Raw genomic sequence first — 20,554 nt, 5'->3', positions numbered from 1 at the left:
ATTGCCTTCCCCCTTAAAAAAAAAATCTGTATTTCCCTCCCTTACTTAGTATATTTATATACCTTATACCTTACTTTATTTATATATCTTACCTTATACCTTACCTTATTTATATATCTTATACCTTACTTAGTATATTTATGGAGTTTTTATATAGAAATGGTATAGGCAGTATATTAGCTCAACCTGCTGTAACAAAAAACTGTAAGACTTAATTAGTGACCTAAACCAAAGAAAAATTATTTTCTTACAGTTGTAGAGGTTAGGAGTCCAAGATCAAGGTGGCAGCGTGGCTGGTTTCTGGTAAGAGCCCCCTTCTTGGCTTGCAGTTGGCCACCTTGCTGTGTCCTCACATGGCTTTTCCTCTGTGCCCAGATCTCTGGTGTCTCTCTCTCTCTCTCTTATAAGAGCACCAATCTTATTAGCCCCACTCTGATGACCTCATTTAACCATTATTATTTCTTTAAAAGCCCTGTCTACAAGTATAGTCACATTGGGGGTTAACACTTCAACATGTGAATTTGAGGGGAATAGGGAACCATCGTTTTGGATAGTTTATTTATCTCAAGGTAAAGAAAATTGTGTTTTTCCATAGGAGCAAATTATTAGAGTCTATGTTCCTTCTGCCTGAGGATGCTGAAAGGAACACAAATGGTTCAGTTCTTTTTTTCTGGACCCAGGAATTCAGGGTGATTCAGAACCCCTTGCCCCTGCCTGCCGTACTATAAAGTTATGCAGACCACCTATATTTATTTTTCTTTCTTAATAAGTTTCTCTATATGCTTTTTTCATACAGTATAATGAAACTGCAGTGCTCAAATTATGATATCTGGAAAGTTTGGGAATTTTTTTATCTTTAAAGGCAAGAGTTATGCTTCTCAAATCTTAGGGTATCAGGACCCCTTTTATACACTTCAAAATTATTGGGAACACCTAAGAGGTTTTGTTTATATGGGTTATATCTCTGATATTTACTGCATCAGAAATTAGCACTGAAATTTTTTAAAAGATAAAAATTAATAAGTTAGTAGATTCCATACTAACAATAAAAAACCTTTTACATGTTAACAGAAATGACATTTTGGAATGAAAAATAGCTATCCTCCAAAACAAAATAGAGCAATTACCTTCCACCGTTGCAAATCCCTTTAACATCTGGCTTACTAGAAGACAACTGAATTTTCATATTTGCTTCTGTGTTCAGTCTGTTGTATCACGTGTCGTGTAGCCTATGGAAAACTCCACTGTATACTTAGGAGAGCCTGGGAGTGAAAATGGCAAATAACAGCTCGGTATGAAAACAGTTTTGGCCTTGAAGGCCACTAAGAGTATCAGGGATTCTCAGGGGTACTTATGCTGTGCCTTGAGAACTATTCTAAAATTCTAAAACAGGTAGAAAGTGGAGCTGATGGAATTGGGCAGCAAGTGTCTTAAGATAAATCTAGGTCATAGGAGAAGGAAATGTCCTAGTCAGGCATATCTGACGAGCCACACCTCAGATGCCTTGGTTGTTTGAGGACTCTAAGGTCATTTTATTTCAGCCCTGGATGGTTCTAAGGAGGGCACAGATTTAAAAAGAAAAACAAAACATTCAATTGTCTTTTAAAAAATTGATTTTTATCTCTTTTCTGTTTATACTTGCAAGATTTTTTAGCAAGTTTCCCCTCTTTCTCAATACCCCCTCCCTCCAACATACACTTTATGGATGTATTGTTTAATTTCTCAGCCCTTGAGTGATATCTTAGACTTATCTTAATTATAATGAATTAAAAGCTTCCAAAGTTCAATTATTTTTGATTTCTGCTTGTCTTGGTCTGTGGAGTCCAGAATGATATAAAACCCTTTGTCCCATACCTGCCCCCTCATAGAATGACCTATACCTTTAAGAGAACTAAAGTCAACCCTCTTTTTTTTCTCTGGTCTCTTTGGGGCCTGAATAACTAGGACTGATCTACTTAAAACTGTCTTGCCTGGGAAAGAAGACCTATGGTAAACTGTGATCACATGTAAATATGTACATCCCGGCATGTACACAAAAGTTGAGCCAGCTGAGCTAGAGTTCTAGAAAAATAGGTGATATACTCACGTGTGCTAACACATCCATTCAAAGTACTTTGAAATAGTTATTAAAGAGAAAGCCATCAACTCTCTTGGTGTTTATAAGAAGTGTCAGGAATACTTTTAAACAGGAGACCTTTTACACTTCCTCTGTGTGAGTGGACAAAAAGTAGTTTTGTTACAAAGTCATGAAGTCTGGTGGGTGATTGTGTAGTTATTGTTCAAATAAACCTCTCAAATTGACCTTTTTATAATGAAAATCAAGAGTACCAAAGTGTTGCATATTCCTGATTCTTGGTGTTACATTTTTTAAACGTAAAGTCAAACAAAACAAAAAAGCTTTACAATTTATCCCTCCCTCCATCCTGAGGACCCTGAGATCATGACCTGATCCAAAGGTAGATGCTTAACTGGCTAAGCCATCTAGGTGTCCCTACTTTATAGAATTATATATAAATAGAATTATATAGATTTTGTATAAATGGAATCATGTACCGTTTTTTTTTTTTGGCCTGTATTTTTTTTTTCACTCAGTATAATTTATTTTGAAACTCATCCATGTAATACCAGTAGTTCCTTTTTTTCTTTTTTCTCTTTTAAATTGCTGATTCGTATTTTATTGTATTGATATACCATCATTCGTTGGTTCACCTCTTAATGGACATTTGTTTCCAATTTTGAGTTATTATAAAGCTGTTGTGAACATTCAAATACAGGTCTTTGTGTAGTCCTTTGTTTTTGTTTGTCTTAGGTAAATACCTAAGAAATGATTGATAGGATCATCAGGTAGCTGTGTTTTAACTTTTTAAGAAACTGCCATCTGTTTTCCAAACTGGTTTTACCAATTCACATTTCCATTAGGAGTGAGAGTGCTTATTCTCTATGTCCTTGCCAATATTTGGTATGATTAATTTTTAAAATTTCGACCAATCTAATGTGTGCATAGTGGTATCTCAGTGTGGTTTTAATTTCATTTCCGTGGTGACTGCTGATGTTGAACATATTTTCATATTTTTTTGGCTTTTTTGTGTGTGTGAAATATGGCTGTTTAAATCTTTTTGCCCGGTTTTTGAGTGATAAGGGTTGTTTATGTATTCTGGATACATGTTTACACAAAAGTATTAAAAAAAAGGTTGCACAAATGTGCAATATATATTAATACAGTTACTATATATATTACACAACCACATATAATAATTGTTCCATGTACATAAAAACAATAAAGGTGTTATTCTATCATTTTCTGGCTTCCGTAGTTTTCTGTTAAGAAACCTGTGGTGGGATGCCTACCTGGCTCTACACAGAGCTTGCAGCTTGTGATCTCTGGGTCATGAGTTCGAGCCCCACCGTCCGGCACCTGCTCCTCCCTCTCCTTCTGCCACTCCCCCTGCTATGTTCTCTCTCACTCTCTGTCAAATAAATAAAATCTTTAATAAAATTCTATAAAAGTAGAAAATAAACTAATCTGTAGTAACAGGAAACAGGTCAGTGACTGCCTAGGAATGAGGATGGAGATAGAGTTTTCTTTGAAAAGAAAACCAAAACCAAAAAAACTTGTCGTAATTTGAACCAGTGTTACCCTATATATGATATATCACTTTTTTTCTAGCTGGTTTCAACTTTTTCTTTACTTTTGGTCATTAGCAGTTTGGTTGTTTGGGTCGTGGTTTGGTTGTCTTTGGACTTTACTCCCCCCCCTGCCCCCCCCAAGATTCATTGAACTTCTTGAATTTATAAGTATATATCTTTCACCATATTTGCAAAGTTTTGGGCCATTGTTTCTTGATAATTTTTCTGTCTCTGTTTTTTTCCTGTCATTCTGGGACTCCCAATTACATACAATTACATACAATTATATGTTAGTTCTTTTGCTACTTTCTTACAGGTCTCTGTGGCACTGTTCATTTTTTTCCTCACTCTTTTCTGGGGATTCTTCAAATAATTTGTTTACCTATAAGAAATATTTATTGTCTGATATGTGGATCATAATCAAAATTGACCTTCAGTTGAACTTATAAATAGCTGGAGTAAACAGCTACAGTGGGTTCAGTGAAGAAATCTAAAGTAAAACTTAAAAAAAAATCCCACACAGTATGATTTGCTGTAAACTTTTAAGTTGCTAACTGAAATGTTTTTTAAGCAAGTTGGCCAATTTGGTGTTTTAGGTATGGGGTGTCATTTCCTATATTACTATTCTTTTATCAGTTAGGACGGTGAGTTCTGTGTCCCAACAAAGAGCAGTGCAATTATTTTTTCCCTATGATGACTGTGTTGAGACCAGTCTTTGTAAGAAGATGGGAAAGTAATAAAATGTGTTAGAAACATTTGCATTAAAAAACAAATTTTAAAAATTAGTAAAGTTTCATCTCTTAGCCAGAAAACTCCTACATTTATGATTATGCAGACTCTGCTGTCCCAAGTATCATGTTTTCCAGTTCTAGGATTCACCTAGTACTAAAGGGTAGAAGGAGACAGTGCATAGTTTTCAAAAAATCAGCTATATTACAACATGAGAAATTTCCCTAAAAATACAATTTTTTCAATCATATTTCGTCTCTGTTTTGTCTGAGATCAGGATGGAACCATGTTGCTCAGTCTTGAACTGTCAACCTGTTTGTTCATTGTAATGTGTTCATTTTTCTTTTTCTGGTTTGGCCTTAAAGTCTTAAGAATTCATTTTACTATGAAATGTAAAAACTCATTTTTAAAAAAACATTATAGTTCTTTGCTCTTTCATAGGAAAAAGAATAGAATAAAGTAATAACTCTAGCATCTTATATACTTGCTATTTAGATAGATGAGTGCTTTACAACATTATGAAGTTCTATTATCTGAAATGGACTCATTTAAAAAAAAAAAAACTTGTCTACCATGGCACAAGAACAAATGACTTATCTGAGGTTGCTTAACCATTTCCTGTAAGTCTGAGAAAGTGGTTGTTTTCAAAATCATTGAGCTGAATTTGGGTAGAACTAAACTTAGCCGAGCAGTTTGGTAGGTTACATTCACTCATCGTTTCACTTCCATCTTCCTTGTAGGAAAGTTAAAATTTAAAAATTAAAAAATGAAGTCTTGATTTCATTAATATTTCCTAACCAACTGAATAACTGAACAAAAATTAATTATAAAATATAATGGGTTTAGAGGGTAGCATAAAAAGTTTCTAGTTTTCTAAGACATCAAAAAAAAAGTTTCAGTAAAATGAGTGTTATATTTGGATAATTTCATAATCCTAACGAGTGGTAGAAAGTTCAGTTTACTGCCCGTGATGAAGTTATAACAGGGAATGTAATTGGGAAAATCAAACAGCACTTTTGAATACCTACTAAATTCCTGGTGGAGAGAGTTGTGCGAACCATCGTGTTCAGTGTCTGACACATGGTGGTAGTTGTATCAATCTCTTTGTAGTTCTTCAGCTCTGACCTAGAATAGAGGTGGCTCTGTGACCGCCCCAACCAGATCCAGAGGCTGCAAAGACATAGGACTTTTCTCTGGCACGTGGGACTTGGTTTGACATTCCCGGAGCTATTTTAAGTCCTGGCACACGATCTAGAAGGGTTTAGTTACTACAGTCAGAAAAATGTAGGTTTGAAATTTGGCCATGCCACTTACCAGCAAGTTATTTAGCCTCTCTGATTCTCACTTCTTCATCTATAAAATGTTGTGGGGATTAAATTAAATGAGATGACGTATGTAAAATGCTGATTAATAATACCAAAAGCTAATAATTATTTAGTACTTTACAGTGTGGCACTTTACTAACGCTCTGTTCTAAATGCTTTACACTTATACTATTTAATTCTCAAAACTCAATGAGATAGGTACTATTATTATGTCTATTTTACAAATGAACAGACTGAATTTGGAAAGATGAAATAACTTGCTCCGGGTTACACAGGAAGTGACCAGTCTGTTTTTTTTTTGTTTTTGTTTTTTTTTTTTTCCAGTCTGGTTTGAGAGTCATTCTTAACTACTCTGCTGTGCCTGGCTCATTGTTAGCACATGCTAAAGCCCTTAGTGAATGTTGATTTTGATCATCATAATTATTGGTGGTGGAATTAAGAAGGGGATTTTTTTTTTAATTTTTATTTTTTTTATTTATTTATGATAGTCACAGAGAGAGAGAGAGAGAGGCAGAGACATAGGCAGAGGGAGAAGCAGGCTCCATGCACCGGGAGCCCGATGTGGGATTCGATCCTGGTCTCCAGGATCGTGCCCTGGGCCAAAGGCAGGCACCAAATCGCTGCGCCACCCAGGGATCCCAAGAAGGGGATTTTGATAATGAACTTGGTGTTAACTTTTTTCATTGTCTGACCTAGTCCTGTACTAGGACCCCAGGCAGAAAGAGCATCCACATATCTGTTGATGAGGGATAAAGATGTCATGTATTTCAAGGCTCTTGGGCTTTGGAGGAAAAGCCCACAGTTGCACAGTTTTCATTTGAAGAATGCTGTACGTTCTGAATATTGGGTATTCTATTCTAAAGGGTCAGAGTTGAAGTCTGACCATGAGGCCCTGCTTGTGTTCCCATTTCCAAGATGCTATAGAATCATAGAACTAGTATGTACAGTGTAACCTCAGTTTTGTCTTAGGGAATAAATGAATCTGTAAGAATTGTACACCACAATATTAATAGCTACTGTGTGGATGATGGATAAATAATTTATCTATTGCTGTGTAACTAACAAACGACACAACTTAAGGCTTAAAATAATAACCATTTTATTTGCTCACAATTTTGTAGGTCATCAGTTTGTACTGGGCTCAGCTGGATGTTTCTTCCACTGGTCTTGCCTGAGGTCACTTGATTTAACAGCTTAATTTGGAGCTGGAAGATTTAAAATAGCTTAATTGGCGTATCTGGCCATTGGTGCTGCCTGTTGGCTGGGCCTGTCTTTCCAGCACGGTTCCTCATCCACAGGGAGACTAGCTCAGATTTATTTTTATGGGGCTTTCCGGTCAGTACAAGAGAAATAATGAAAGGGACGGGGCCTCTTAAAGCTAGGATTAGAAATTTTACAGTGTCACTTATGCAGTACCATTAATGGAAGCAAGTTTTAAGGCCATTATATTCAAGGGGTGGAGATACAGACTCCGCTTCTTAATAAGAGGTCCCATGGGAGGTTAATAGCAAGTTCTGTCCTGCTCTCCCAGGTTTCCTGCACCATCCAGGGCCATTTCTAAGACACTGCAACAGTGTTGATAATTTTTCATCAATTCGTTAACTTTAGATCTCCACAGATTAAAGCATGGTCTGTATAAATTTGAGGGAGGTTTCCTGTTTTTATACAGATAAAAAGTAGAAAGTATAGATAATAAAAATGCTCAATATACCCATAACTCCCAGAAATAACTAGTATTAACATTTTTATTTACGGTGCGTCCAACTGGATGAATATTTATTTAAAATTCTGTAAATTGCCACCTAATACTATATTTTGCACAACTTTCCATGTTTTAGATAGCAGTAAATTTTATGATATAATTAATTTTTATTTCTGATATTTTATTAGGTATGAATATATCTAGCCCCAATAGTTTCATACTTAGATTGTTTCCTTTTTCTTACTGTGTAAATAAGACTGCTGTAAACATTCTTATACATACATCTTTCTGCATTTACTCATAGGATGTATTTCTCTTCTGGAGTTACTTAGTCAAAGAATACGTTTTAAGTTTTGACATGTATTAATGAGACATGATTTTAAACATCTTGTGGTTTAAACTCATCAGCAAGTGTAACTACAGAGTAAAGTTCTTAAGTGTTGTAGTAAAATTATTCTTTAGACATTCATGAGTAGATGTATACATTATGATTTGTGTTTGGGGGAACTTAGATGTGTGCGTGCCCTTGATTGTCAGGATGAACTGTTAGGGTAAACCTTAGATTTAGATCAGTTTCCCTTTAATGTGATCTCAAATATAATGAATAACTTTGAAAAACTAGTTAAAAATGGAAGTCATAAAGAAAAATACTTTGCTCTAGTATTTCAAGTCAAAATGTGTAAATTTAGTTACTAATATTGTCTTATGGACTGAAGCTTTTATTTTGCATGTGGACCCACTGATTAGAGTTTTGTGTTCTTCTCTGCTGCCCATGATGCATCTATAATTTCCAGGTTCTTCTTTTCTTTTTTTTTTTTTCAAGTGGTTTGAGAACTTAGACACTTTGAAGCCTGGGAGCAAACATTCTGCTGTAGGGCCCTGTTTCCCCAATCTTTTTGTTTTTTCTTGGTAACACTTAATTTGGCAGCTGTGTTACTTGGGAGACTTGCTTTTGTAGGGTCTTTCTGCTGCATACTCAGCTTTCACAGAAACAGTTTTCCTCCTTTTTTTTTTTTTTACATTTAATGAAATACTTATGTAACTACAATCATAATTTTAACTAGCATGTATTGACTGGAGAACAACTAATCCTTGGCAAGAACACAGCTGCTCTGGTGGGGACATAAGTGTTTGGACCTTCTAGATAGTAGCGCTTTTGGCATCAGTGGGCACTTGGTGTCAGAAAATGTCTTTTGAGGGGAATGGAGAACATTGGCTGATTTAGAGGTTTAAGTGGACATAAGTTAAAAGCATGCCTAATTTGTTGAGGTAGAAAATTTTCTTCCTTTACTAAAGGAAATTACTCTTATTTTTTAATTCTTGTATTGCAGTTAAGGTTTGTATTAAACTACAGGTGTTTATTTGTCCCTTTCTCCTAGATCCTTTTTTTTTTTTAAAGATTTTATTTATTTATACATGAGAGACATAGAAAAAGAGGCAGAGACGTAGGCAGAGGAAGAAGCAGGCTCCCTGCAGGGAGCCTGATATGGGACTTGATCCCAGGACCTCTGGATCACCACCTGAGCCAAAGGCAGAGGCTCAACCACTGAGCCACCCAGGCACCCCGCCCCTCCTTGATCCTTTATGTGAAATTCTATATTTGAAGCATTTCATGTCCAGATTATGTGCTGTAGCCCTTGTTTGTATTTGATACTCTTTGATCATTGGCCTTCTCTAGTAGAATGCTTCCTTTTCATCTTAAATGTTCTCCTTGATAGATATTTAAAATTATGTGCTTCATAGCTACAACGTAAAACAAACAAGTTCATATTATTTGCTTCTTTCCTCCTGCACTAAAATGTTGATTTTTGCTTATTGTTGACTACAAAATTGCACAGAAAATAACAGATGTGATTAGGCTCAGGGAATAAAATGTGGTGTAGAATTTGAAGATAGTGAAAAGTTTATTGACAGTGTTTTAGTTTGGTAATGTAAAATTGATAGCTTTGTAATACTGCCCTTCAGGTTATTTTAATCAGAAAATGTGAGCATTATATAAATTTAAATTGCCTTCTTATAAAGTGTAGCTGTCATTGGTTATCTGGGTTTTATTGTGTAAATGCAATTATAGTAAATGAGCATGGCCTTTAGATACACTTAATCCCTAGAGATATTTTGGGAAGAGTTGTAGTGTATTTACAATCAAGGCAGCCATTTGGCAAATATCTCAAAAGTCACATGACTTCAAATGTAAAACCTGTGTATTAAAATCTCTGCAAAACAGAATTATCTCAAGTTACCGTCTTCCACACTGAAATCCTTTATGGGCGTTGCTGTTGCTGATCTTAAACGACAAGAGGCCAGAATTGTTGCTTATGTTATCATTTGGTATTTGTGGCACAGAAGACAGATTGGGTTTCTAGACTTTATCTATTTTATGAATTTTTTTTACTGATGTGTGCTGTAGGTGACATTTAAGCATCATCTTTTATAGTAAAAGGGGGGGGGGGATGGATTGTACCAATGCATTTTAAAGGGAAGTGCTGTGTGTGTAGTTGAAAAGTAAAAGATGTGTTTATTTGCTATGATTTTGATGCTCCTACCATAATTATTTAATATATTAGCAAATAACATTTAATGTAGCACTTCATAGTTTGCAAAGTGTTATGACCCATTTATCTTATTTGATGTCTATGATTATCTAAGCAGATTGGGCAGTCATTATTTCCTTTTTACCTGTAAGAAAACTGAGGTCCCAACAACACACTAAGTGGTGGAGCCAGAACCAAAATCCACAGGTTCCTCAGCACTATGCTTTATGCCTCCTAAAGCATAATTGATTTAAATTTCACACTGGCTCTGAGGGAAGAGTACTAAGAAGTAAGTAAGAAGTAAGAATAGTCAAGTGTCCAGAAGAAATGATACGGAGTGATTCAAAGCCCATAATCACTGAAGTACTACTAAGCCCTGCTGATTTGGGACCCAACCCCACAATAGATGTTAGGAGGACCTTCTTAACCTCATAGCTAGCTTGTTAATTCTATCTTATTCCAAACTTTAGTAAGCCTTGGAGATTTAGCCCTTGGAGAATCTGTGAGTGGACATGGAGGTAATTTTCATTAATTAATACTTAATTTTAATATGTTGGGTGTTGCTACTTTCATTTCAACATTTATTATAGCTATTTTCCCTGCAGGGCACCAGGGATATGGTGATGAATGAGATAATTGCCCCTCCCTAGAAGACTGTTTCAGTGTGAAGCAGAATCTATAATTATAGTTTACCTATGCAGAACTTCCCTTCTTTATTGGCTAAACCAGGCCTTGAAATTTTTCTAAACCTTCTCACCTTCAAATTATATAATTCTGTAATAAGCAAGGAGTTCCAGAATTAAAATGTGGAAAAATTTTAGAAAAATGTACAGAGCAGGTTTTGGAACTTCATATTTCATCCTAAATGTGAAAGGCTGTATGAGCATGTCGTGTGCACAACTATCATTTGACAGATTTGAGAGGCTGCCAGGGGTTTGTAGTGTGGAAAGAGTGAGGTGACTCATGATTCGGGAATGATTGTTTTGATCTCTCCCTGTAGGCTCCGTAGAACATTGGCAGGGCGGCCAGCATAATTAACACTGCACAGTCTAATTATAAACACAACTCTGTGGACAGTGGCTACCATAGAAGAAAGCCTGTATTGGATAAACAATCAAGCTGGCAGGATTCTTGTGAGTGATGACTAGATAAGGTCAAGTTTACTATAAATCAAATTGCTTTTCCTAGATTGTCTCAGGAGTTACCATAGGGGAAAAAGGTATTTACTGTGAAAGTCTCACTGGGTTATTTTCTTAAGGGCCCATTGAAGCATTTCTTTATTGCAGTCCTTCTAACCTTTTCATCCTGAGAAAACAGGCGTCTTAATTTTTATGGTGTGCTGTTTTAGGGAGAGGAGGGGGATGGGTCACAGTAGCACACTTGTTCCAGTAATAGTTGAATTGATTTTGAAAAGGTGAAAGAAACTAGGGATTTGAAAAGCTTATATTGGACTAGTGTACTGAAGAGTGAGAAAAGCAAGTCCTGTGGGCTGAGGAAGGTGAGGAGGCTGGGCTCAGGGTGCAGCGGTGAAGTGGCCACGAAAGCCCAGGCTTGCGAGAAACTGAGACGTATGTTACACATGATGGCCTTGCACACCAGTCAGAGGCAGCACAGGCACTGTACGTGGTTGTATGTGTTTAAGGATTTGTTGAAGCGTGGCGCGGAGCTGAGGAATGACTTAGTTTAAATATAGGTTTAGCCACTGGCTCCCTGAGGTTTAGAACAAAGCTGCTGGTCCTGGAGGTGGGTTTCACAAAACTGTAAACCTGTGCTATACTGCAGGATGGTTGTATTTCTACAGAATGAACCTCAGATTTGTGATTTACCCTAAATAAAGTAGCACTTTAAATCAAATGCTTAAAAATGAGGCTTTTTTTTTTTTTTTTTTTTGTTTTGGCTTTTGCTTTTGCTTTGTCTTATTGAGAAGTACTCAGTTAAAATTTTAAATGGACACTGAAAGACATTTTTCCTTTTGCCTTTGTGTTGCCCATTCTTTTTTGGAAACTTGCGAATGTGGTGTCAAAAAAAGCAGAATCTAAACACTTTGCAGCCTTTTCCTGTCCTTGAATTTTTGGTGTAGGAGCTGTATAAGTAACAGTTTATGCTTTTACTTTAGTTTACACATGTGATCTTGAGTTTTCTGTTAAATGTATGGTTTCTCTTAAACAGTTTTAAAAAAGATTTCTCTTTTTAATAAAACAATATACAGAAATCTAAATTCAGAAATAAATGAGTTAAGTACAGGTTGTTTTTTTGGTTTTCTTTTTGCATAAGAATGCTTTTTTTTTATAACCATTGAAGAGATTTTATAAGAGGTTTTCTTTAAGTACTGCTCCAATTCCTTTTAAATTTACAAAAAAAAAATTACAAAAAAACTTACAAAAGGAATTCTAGCTTTTTATTTTAAGAGGAGGGGGGAACATATGGATGTAGCTAGTAGCATTATCCCTGGCTATATATTTACCAGACACTCTTGGAAGAGGTACAGATATAAAGCTGTGGGGCTTGTGAAAGAGAATTTCTGTCCCTAGCCCAGGACCCAGTTCTTATTTGTCTCTTACATGAACCTAACTAGACTTTTGAGAAGTGAAAAACTGGTCTTGGAGATCCATGAGGACCTGACATAACGTTGATTTTTAAGGCCAATTCCTAGGAGAATATGATTAAGAGCCAGTAATACTACTTTCCTGCCCTCCAGCATTTTTTGCTTTAAAAATTTCTGTTGTTTCAGCTTTCTATTTCTTTGATTTCCACTCTGTTCTTTATTATTTCTTCTCTTAGGCTTAATATACTATTCTTTTTGCTTTCCTAGGGTGGAAACTTATATCACTAATTTTGAACCTCTTTCTAACATAGGCATTTAAAGCAATAAATTTATTTTTTAAAATTTATTATTTATTTCAGATATTTTAAAATTCCTGTGGTTTATTATTTGGCTTGTGAATTATTTAGAAATTTTCTGCTTTCCATATATTGTCTAGATTATTATTACTGGTTTTTAAAAATTATTTCTATTGTGGCTAGGGAACATAGTCTCTAAAAAACTCTTTCGGTCTTTTAAAGTTCATTGAGATTCGTTTGATGGCCCAGTATATGTATTCTTCAGTTGTTCAGTGTAATGTTCTATAAATGTCTTTTCAGTCAAATTAGATGATGGTGTTGTTTAGATATCCTTGGCTTTACTCTTTTCTTTTTTCCTTGTTCAATCAATTTTGAAGAGAAAGATGATAGACTCTCCAGTTATGATTGTGATGTTTCTATGTCTTGAGTTTTGCCATTTTGTTTTTAATTTTGAAGCTCCTTTTTTAGATACATACATACTTAAGCTTGGTATCTTATTCTGATGAATTTATTTTATCATAATAAAATTTTATTGTAACTTGTTAACCTATTTGTGTTCTTAAATTTAAAAGTTATCTTTTATAAACAATGTGTAGTTGAGTCTTGCTTTTTTAAATCCAGTGTGACAATCTCTGTCCTTTAGTTGGAATGCTTAATCCATGTACAGTTAATGAAATTATTTATGTGGTTGTGTTTAAATCTACCACTTTGCCATTGTTTTTATTTGTCCCTTTTATTTTTGTTTCTGTTTCTTTTTTAATACCCCCTTATGGGTTAATTGAGTATTTTAAAATTAATTTTATTTTCTTTACTGGCTTTTTAGCTATCCATCTTTTAAATTACAACTTCTATCGATTACTCTAGGGTTAAAATTTGCATCTTTAACTCATTAAAGTCTGTTTATTGTGAATATTATATCATTTAACACTTATACCTGTTTCTCTCTCTTCTTTACATCTCCTACTTTTCACTGGATACTTCCATTTCCCCTTCTCACTTCACAAATATAACTTAATTCCTCTTATCCACTCTCTCTATTCTTTGTGCTCTTGTTGTCATATTTTTTATTATATAACATACATATTCTATATATGTTAAAAACTGCTTACATACTATCTTTAAGATAGTTTTAATATACAGCTTTTTAATGAAATTTTGAGAAGAATAAAGACCATAAACTTTTATTTTTAACAACTTACTCATCATTTCTGATATTCTTTCCTTCTTGCAGATTTCAGTTTGTCTGGTATCATTTCCCTCCCGCCTAGAGAACCTTCTTTATAGGATCTTGTAGTGCACAACTGCTTGGGATTAATTCTGTCAGCTTTTATTTTAGAAGATCTTTATCTCATTTTTTGAGGGATATTTTCACTGGTTATAGAATTCTGAGTTGACAGGTTTTTTTTTTTTCTTACAGCCCCTTAAAAATGTTGTTCTGTCATCTTCTGGCCCCCATTGTTATGATGAAGTTAGTGTTCTTTGTATTATTTTTCCTCCTGTATGTAACATATTGTTTTTAGGCTTTTTAAAAGACTTTCTCTTTGGTTTTCAGCACTTTGACCATGATGTAGCTAGATATGATTTTCTTTTATCTATAGTTTTTAGAGTTTGATGAGCTTTTTGGATCTGGTAATAGTGTTTTCAGCAAACTTAATACAATTTTAACTTTTGTGCCTTCAGATATTTTTCTGCTTTATTTTTAGAGTCTTTTGGGGCTCTTGTTACATATGTGTTAGACAGTCTCAAATTTCTGATACTGTATTAATTTTTCTTTGATCTTATTTTTTTCTTTGTTCCTCAAATTGGTGATTGCTAGTGATCTGCCAAGTTCATGGACTCTTCCTTCTGCCATCTCCAATCTCCTATTAAGTCTATTCAGTGAGTTTTTCATTTTAATTATTGAACCTTTCAACCCTAGAATTTCCTTTTTCCCCCTCCCATTTGATTGTGTTGTGTAGTTTCAGTTTCCTTACTGAGAGTTTCATCTGTTTATGTATTTTCCTTTCTTATTGTTGTTTAAAAACATTTTACTTTATTTAAGACATATTTCAAATAGCAGCTCTGAAGTTTTTACTAAATTCAATATTTGGGCCAATTTAAAGTCAGTTTCTAATGACTTATTTTTTCTTATGGGTCACATTTCTTGTTTTGTTCAATGTCTAGTAATGTTTTTATTATGTTTTGGGCAGTGTTGACATATTGAAGATATGCCAATTTAAAAAAAAATTTGTAGAGTGTTTTGTTTTGTTTTGTTTTTTAGTAGCAGTTTAGTTACTGGCTGATGTCCCAATACAGGTTTTTTAGGCTTTATGGTTTGCCGGGAGAATATCTGTGGAAAGCTCAAGGGTTTTTTTCTGGCTCCCCTAACTTAGCACAACTCTTCCGCCAGATTCTTTTTGCCTTGTGAATTTTGTTAGGGCTTGGTTTTAGACTTTGTTAATGTGGTCTAGAGTTGGTCTTCTTCTAGGGTGTACTTTTTCCCTTAAAGTGAAGCCTTTCTAGCATTTCAAATTGATATGCAGATTGGTCATGAGTTCTCTTTATTCAGGCTGGATTAGATTGGCAATGTTTCCCTCTGTTGCTTGACCTTATTACAGCCGCTCTTTTGTAAGCCTTATGTAGTTACACCCAGCATTGGTTAAGGACTCTCAGGGAACCCTTATACAAACTTCTGTGGTCCCTACTCGGCACAGTCCTGCCCTCTCCAGTGTCCGGCCATGCTCTACTAGGACTCTAACTCACTATACTACAATTAGAAAGTTGTCCCAAGGCAGAGAACCAAGCAAATGTAGGCTCACATTATTGTTCATTTATCCAGTAGCTAAAAATAGTTGCATCATTTTGTCCAGTTTAATAGTTGTTTACAAGAGGAAGAAAAGTCTGGTATCAATTACAGTGTCATATTGGAAGTGGAGGTCTCCCTTTTTTATAATGTGTTGGAGTGAACTTTATAGGTAAGTTGAAAGGGAAAAATAAATCTTGGTCTCTCCTAGAATGAAATAAAGTGAGCTTATGGTGCTTATGAACTGACCATTTCTCTTTGGTCTTCCTTCCTCCCACCTCTATTCTTCCATTCATGACTATCCTAGCGCTCTAGTCATAAGAGAGGCAAAGTGGGAAAAGGGAACAGAAGAAAGACCTTTACTTGGATCATGCATCCTAGGTTGTGACCCTGGACCTGTCAATTGGAAAATTAAATGGGCTTTTTGAAACAGCACTATGTAAAAGTAGGAATGCATATAGGACTTTTCTGCATTAGTATTTTATGACACTGCTGATACATTGCAAGCAGTGTTTGTAAGCAAACAGGGTGTATTAGAGAAAGAGGCTTTTGAGAACATCTTTAAAACTTCTCCTGTTAGTAACTACTCTTCAGATTCTGGTGAGAAAATGATGTTTCTTAAACTCATAACTTAACAGAAGCATTGTAATCAATAGACTTTCTGAGTGTGTCCCTTGAGGAGGAATGGGGTATTGTTTTATCAGATCAGGGCTATACAGAAAAATCACTGTTTTTGTTCTAAATTCTAGTTGTTTTATTTCCTTTTTAAGCTTAAATTTTTAAAAGATGAAACCTCTTTTTGATTGCAGAGGATTGCTTATTGGGGAAATAATTACCTTGTTTGATAAGTATCCATCACTTCAGAAATTTTATAGTTTCCATTTGGAAATGATCTAGAAGATATAAAAAAAGCTTGAAGCTTTTAGCTCTGTTTAAATATATCTGAGAGGCCTCAAAAGAAGCATAATTCTTTACTGTTGGTCCAATTTAAATCTAGCAAGTTGGGACGCCTGGGTAGCTCAGCAATTGAGTGTCTGCCTTCGTTCGGCCCAGGGCGTGATCCTGGAGTTCCGGGATCGAGTACCGCATCAGGTGCCCTGCATGGAGCCTTCTTCTTTTTCTGCCTGTGTCTGTGCCTCTCTCTGTGTGTCCCTCATGAATAAATAAATAGAATCTTAAAATCAAGCAAGCAAGCAAGTTGCTGTATTACCAAATTGAATATAACCATTTTGGATCTGCCCAAAAACCCTTGTTGAAATTAGGCCTATTCTTTCAAAGTTATTCTGGCTTGTTGGTTTGAAAATATACCCCATTTCATTTCATTTTCTCAGAAAATGTAATGGTAGTTTAAAGGGATTAAAATCGTGAGAAGTTTTCTTGTTTTAATTCAAGTTGCTCACTATGTTTTTTGCCATAGCTTTACTTTTGTTGTGTTTTCTAAATTCAACCCGTTAATCACTTTCTCTCTTGCCAGCACCTTCTATGCATTTTCCCCTTAACTTTTCACCACATCCTCTCTACATATTTAACCCTGAATTATCCCATCTGCTTTCTCTACTCTAAACATTTTTTGGCATTAATTTTTTCATTTTTTAATTGTGATAAAATACACATAACATGCTCTTTCTTCTTTTAGACTTGGGTTGGTAAGCACTGCTAAAGGCATTTATGGAGACTGGTAGTATGACAAAATCTGCTGGATGTACTGAACTTCTCAGCCATGCTTTGTCCTTGGGTCATCCTTCCCTGGTCCTTTGCTCCTGTACTCCATTTTTCTCTTTAAGCCACCTGTGCCTTTCCCACAACTGCCTTTGGGCAGTTAGCCTTGATTCCTCTGTTATAGAAAACATGGAGACTCTCTGCTCTTCACCTCCTCAGCTTTTCATGCTCTTATATATGCTGCTTTTCTACCTTCACTTTCTGTCTCCCAAGTTCAGAGAAGTGCCTACTTCCCAAGGTAAATCTCTCTCCTGGAGTTTGTGTGAGGTCTTCCTGCCCCTCTGGGATATTATTCCAACATTTGCTCTGGTCTATTTCTTCACCTCCACATTTTGTCATTCTTTACTTTTCCTGCATTCTTAAAGTTGTTCCCATCTTAAACGCACACAAACAAATTTAAAGAAGGACTTAACTCTTCTCTGTGCCATACTTTCTTTTAGTTTGGCCCTATGTTATGTGTTTTTTTTTTTTTTTTCCCTTGACATGTAACTATGTACCTTGAAAGAATAGCCTGCAGCTCTTGCCTTCCATGTTAATTTTCCATTCTTTGGACTGTTGATGTTAGGTTCTCATTCCTACCATGCACCTGAAGTGACCTTCCTTCATAAAAGTCTCTTCCTTCATGAAAACTTCCTTTGTTTTCTGGGATGCTATTGTCCTAGTTTTCCTACCTTTAGTAATGTTCCTTCTAATTCTGCCGGTCTTCCTCTGCCCACCTCTTCAGTGCTGATGCTCTCTGACTCTTACCTCTTTTCGCTTGTCTGCATGATTTTCATTTTGTATACATACCCAGGTGATTCTGAAATCTGAATCTTCCATGCAGGTGCCTGTGTTGAGTCCAGATCCACGTAACCTAATCTTCAAGCAATCCTATAAAATAGTTAGGTTTTCCACATTTATAGGTAAGGAAATTGAAGTGCAGGGTTGTCTGGTAACCCATTTGAGATCATGCAGTAAGTCCAAGAGGCAGGATTTGAACTTCTTTCTAAAGTTAGGTCTTTAACTCTGTAATAAGCTGTTAGTCAAACATCTCCACCTGGCTGTCTGACATATATTAAATAACAAATGCCATCCCCTGACTCCATTCTCATTACTCTTCTTCTTACAGCCACCACCCCCCTAAAAAAAAAAAAACAACAAAAAAGACAAAGAGAATTTGAAAACCTATACTCTTAATCTCAATGAATGGCATTCTTTCTTCCAGTTATCCAAGCCAGAATGTATGCTGAGAATAGATATAGATCCCTCTATCACTCCATCTTACAGACCTGCCTGGCCCAAGGGAGCATCAGTTCCTGGGTATTCTCCCTTTTTAACATGACTTGTAATCATTGCCTTCTTTTCACTTCTACTGCCATCATAGTTGAGAACTTCATATTGACCTGGATTGCCATTATAGTAACAATCCGACCCATTTCCTCCTTATTACCTGAGTGAAGAATTGAGGTTTTTTGTTTTGTTTTGTTTTTTAATTGTTAATCTGTTGCAGAAGTTTTGTAGCATTTGAAAATATAAATTACTGGAAAACAATGAAAAAAAGACATACAATCTATAAGTTCCATTTTTTAAATGATTGAATTTGATAGACATAAAATTACTGATAAACTGCTACGAAAGTTTTTAAATACTAATCATACACATGTGTCTTGTCACAGACAGCAGTTTGTAGATTGACACTGATCCACAGACAACATTGAGGAGCACCAGTTCATAGAAGGATGAAAAGAAATGTCTTCAGTTTTCTTAGATTATTACCACATGGGCTTATGTTATTTAAAACTGAAACATGTCAGCTAGGTCATTCTTTGCTTTTGGTTTATAGATAGCATATATATGTGGATTTAAGAGATTTTAGAAAGTTTCCTGTTTCTGATGGATCCCTTCTTTTATTTTTTAATTTTTTGGGTCTTTTCTTTTAATATAAATAAATCCTATTAGAGCAAGGGTAATAATCATTGTCACATTACAATTTAATGCTAAGAATCCAAAGTAAGATTTTCTAAAATAGGTTGGAAGTACAGTCTTCATAGATTACCTATAACAAGAGTGATTTCCCCAGGTTTGATACATTTAATTTGATATTGTATACATATACTCAAAGTTTATACCTCTAATGTGTAATAAATTACAGCAGAGGGGTCAATGTATTCTGTTTCTGAAAGATTAAAATTCTGCAGAGGTGTTAATCTGAATGGATGATAAATAATGAAAGTAAGGTATCTTATCTAAAGATAAGACTAAACCCTTATCAGAAGATTTGAAATAAATGAAATGCAGACAGGTGATATGGAGGTGGTCAGGGAGTAGGCTACTCCCTGGCTTTAAACAAGGCATTACTTAAAACACAGAAAAACAAAGTTCTAAAGGGATACGAATTCAAGAACAGATTACTCTAAGTAAACTGAAATTATAGTTTAGAAATTCATTAAATAAAACCATACTTTGTGGACCTCCTTGTTGTCTTCATTAGGCCTAACACAGAACAAAACACAGGGCAAATGCTAAAAGAACAGGGATCCCTGGGTGGTGCAGCGGTTTAGCCCCTGCCTTTGGCCCAGGGCGCTATCCTGGAGTCCCGGGATCGAATCCCACATCGGGCTCCCGGTGCATGGAGCCTGCTTCTCCCTCTGCCTGTGTCTCTGCCTCTCTCTCTCTCTCTCTCTCTCTCTCTCTCTGTGACTATCATAAATAAATAAATTAATTAATTAAAAAAATGCTAAAAGAACATAATTTTCCGATATGCAACAACAAAAAGTCTGAAAAGGCCTTTTCGTATTTTGAAAAAGCAAATTAAGCAATTAATCTTCAGCACTGTCCCAGGACCAAAAACTACTATAGAATTTCTAACCATTAAGAATTCAGTAAGAGTTCAAAAAAATTTTTTAAGTTCAATTACAGCAATATTTACTCTATTAAAGAAGTAAATGACCCCCAAACACAGTAAAACTATCCAAAACAAAACAAAACAAAACTTTGTCATGAGAAGTAGAGGCAGGATCAGATGTTTAAGAGATTAAGTTCCTAAAGCAGGATATTGTAATCACTCTTCTTCCATTTGTAGGTCATTCACAGGAGGTGGGAAGATGGCAGCTTGCTAAACCCACACCTAGAATGTGATCAAAAGTTTTACGCAAAGAAAACTTATAGGGCAGCCCGGGTGGCTCAGCAGTTTAGCGCCGCCTTCAGCCCAGGGCGTCATCCTGGAGACCCGGGATCGAGTCCCATGTCGGGCTCCCTGCGTGGAGCCTGCTTCTTCCTCTGCCTGTCTCTCTCTCTCTCTGTCTCTTTCTCTCTCTCT

At 35.6% G+C, this 20,554-nt stretch overlaps 1 protein-coding gene and 1 non-coding gene across 6 annotated transcripts in view; both read left to right on the top strand.

The window, feature by feature from the left end:
* The window catches only part of LOC112654107 (leucyl and cystinyl aminopeptidase), a 108,658-nt gene that overhangs the window by 11,634 nt on the left and 76,470 nt on the right, over positions 1-20,554 (top strand). Inside the window, exon 1 of one of the 5 annotated variants that reach the window (XM_025438424.3) lies at positions 10,919-11,047. The exons of the other annotated variants lie outside the window; for them this stretch is intronic. The gene's annotated coding sequence lies outside the window, so the exon portion shown is untranslated. Of the gene's footprint in view, positions 1-10,918; positions 11,048-20,554 lie in introns of those variants that run through there. 5 annotated transcript variants of the gene reach the window in all.
* On the top strand, positions 11,888-12,014 carry LOC112654207 (small nucleolar RNA SNORA13). Its single transcript, XR_003132868.1, has one exon. It is a non-coding gene; the product is annotated as a small nucleolar RNA SNORA13 (small nucleolar RNA).

The sequence above is a fragment of the Canis lupus genome, chromosome 3 (genome assembly GCF_003254725.2).
Source record: "Canis lupus dingo isolate Sandy chromosome 3, ASM325472v2, whole genome shotgun sequence".
Taxonomy (NCBI): Eukaryota; Metazoa; Chordata; class Mammalia; order Carnivora; family Canidae; genus Canis; species Canis lupus.
Note: the sequence above shows the minus strand (reverse complement) of the source record. Positions and strands in the feature narration are given on the sequence as shown.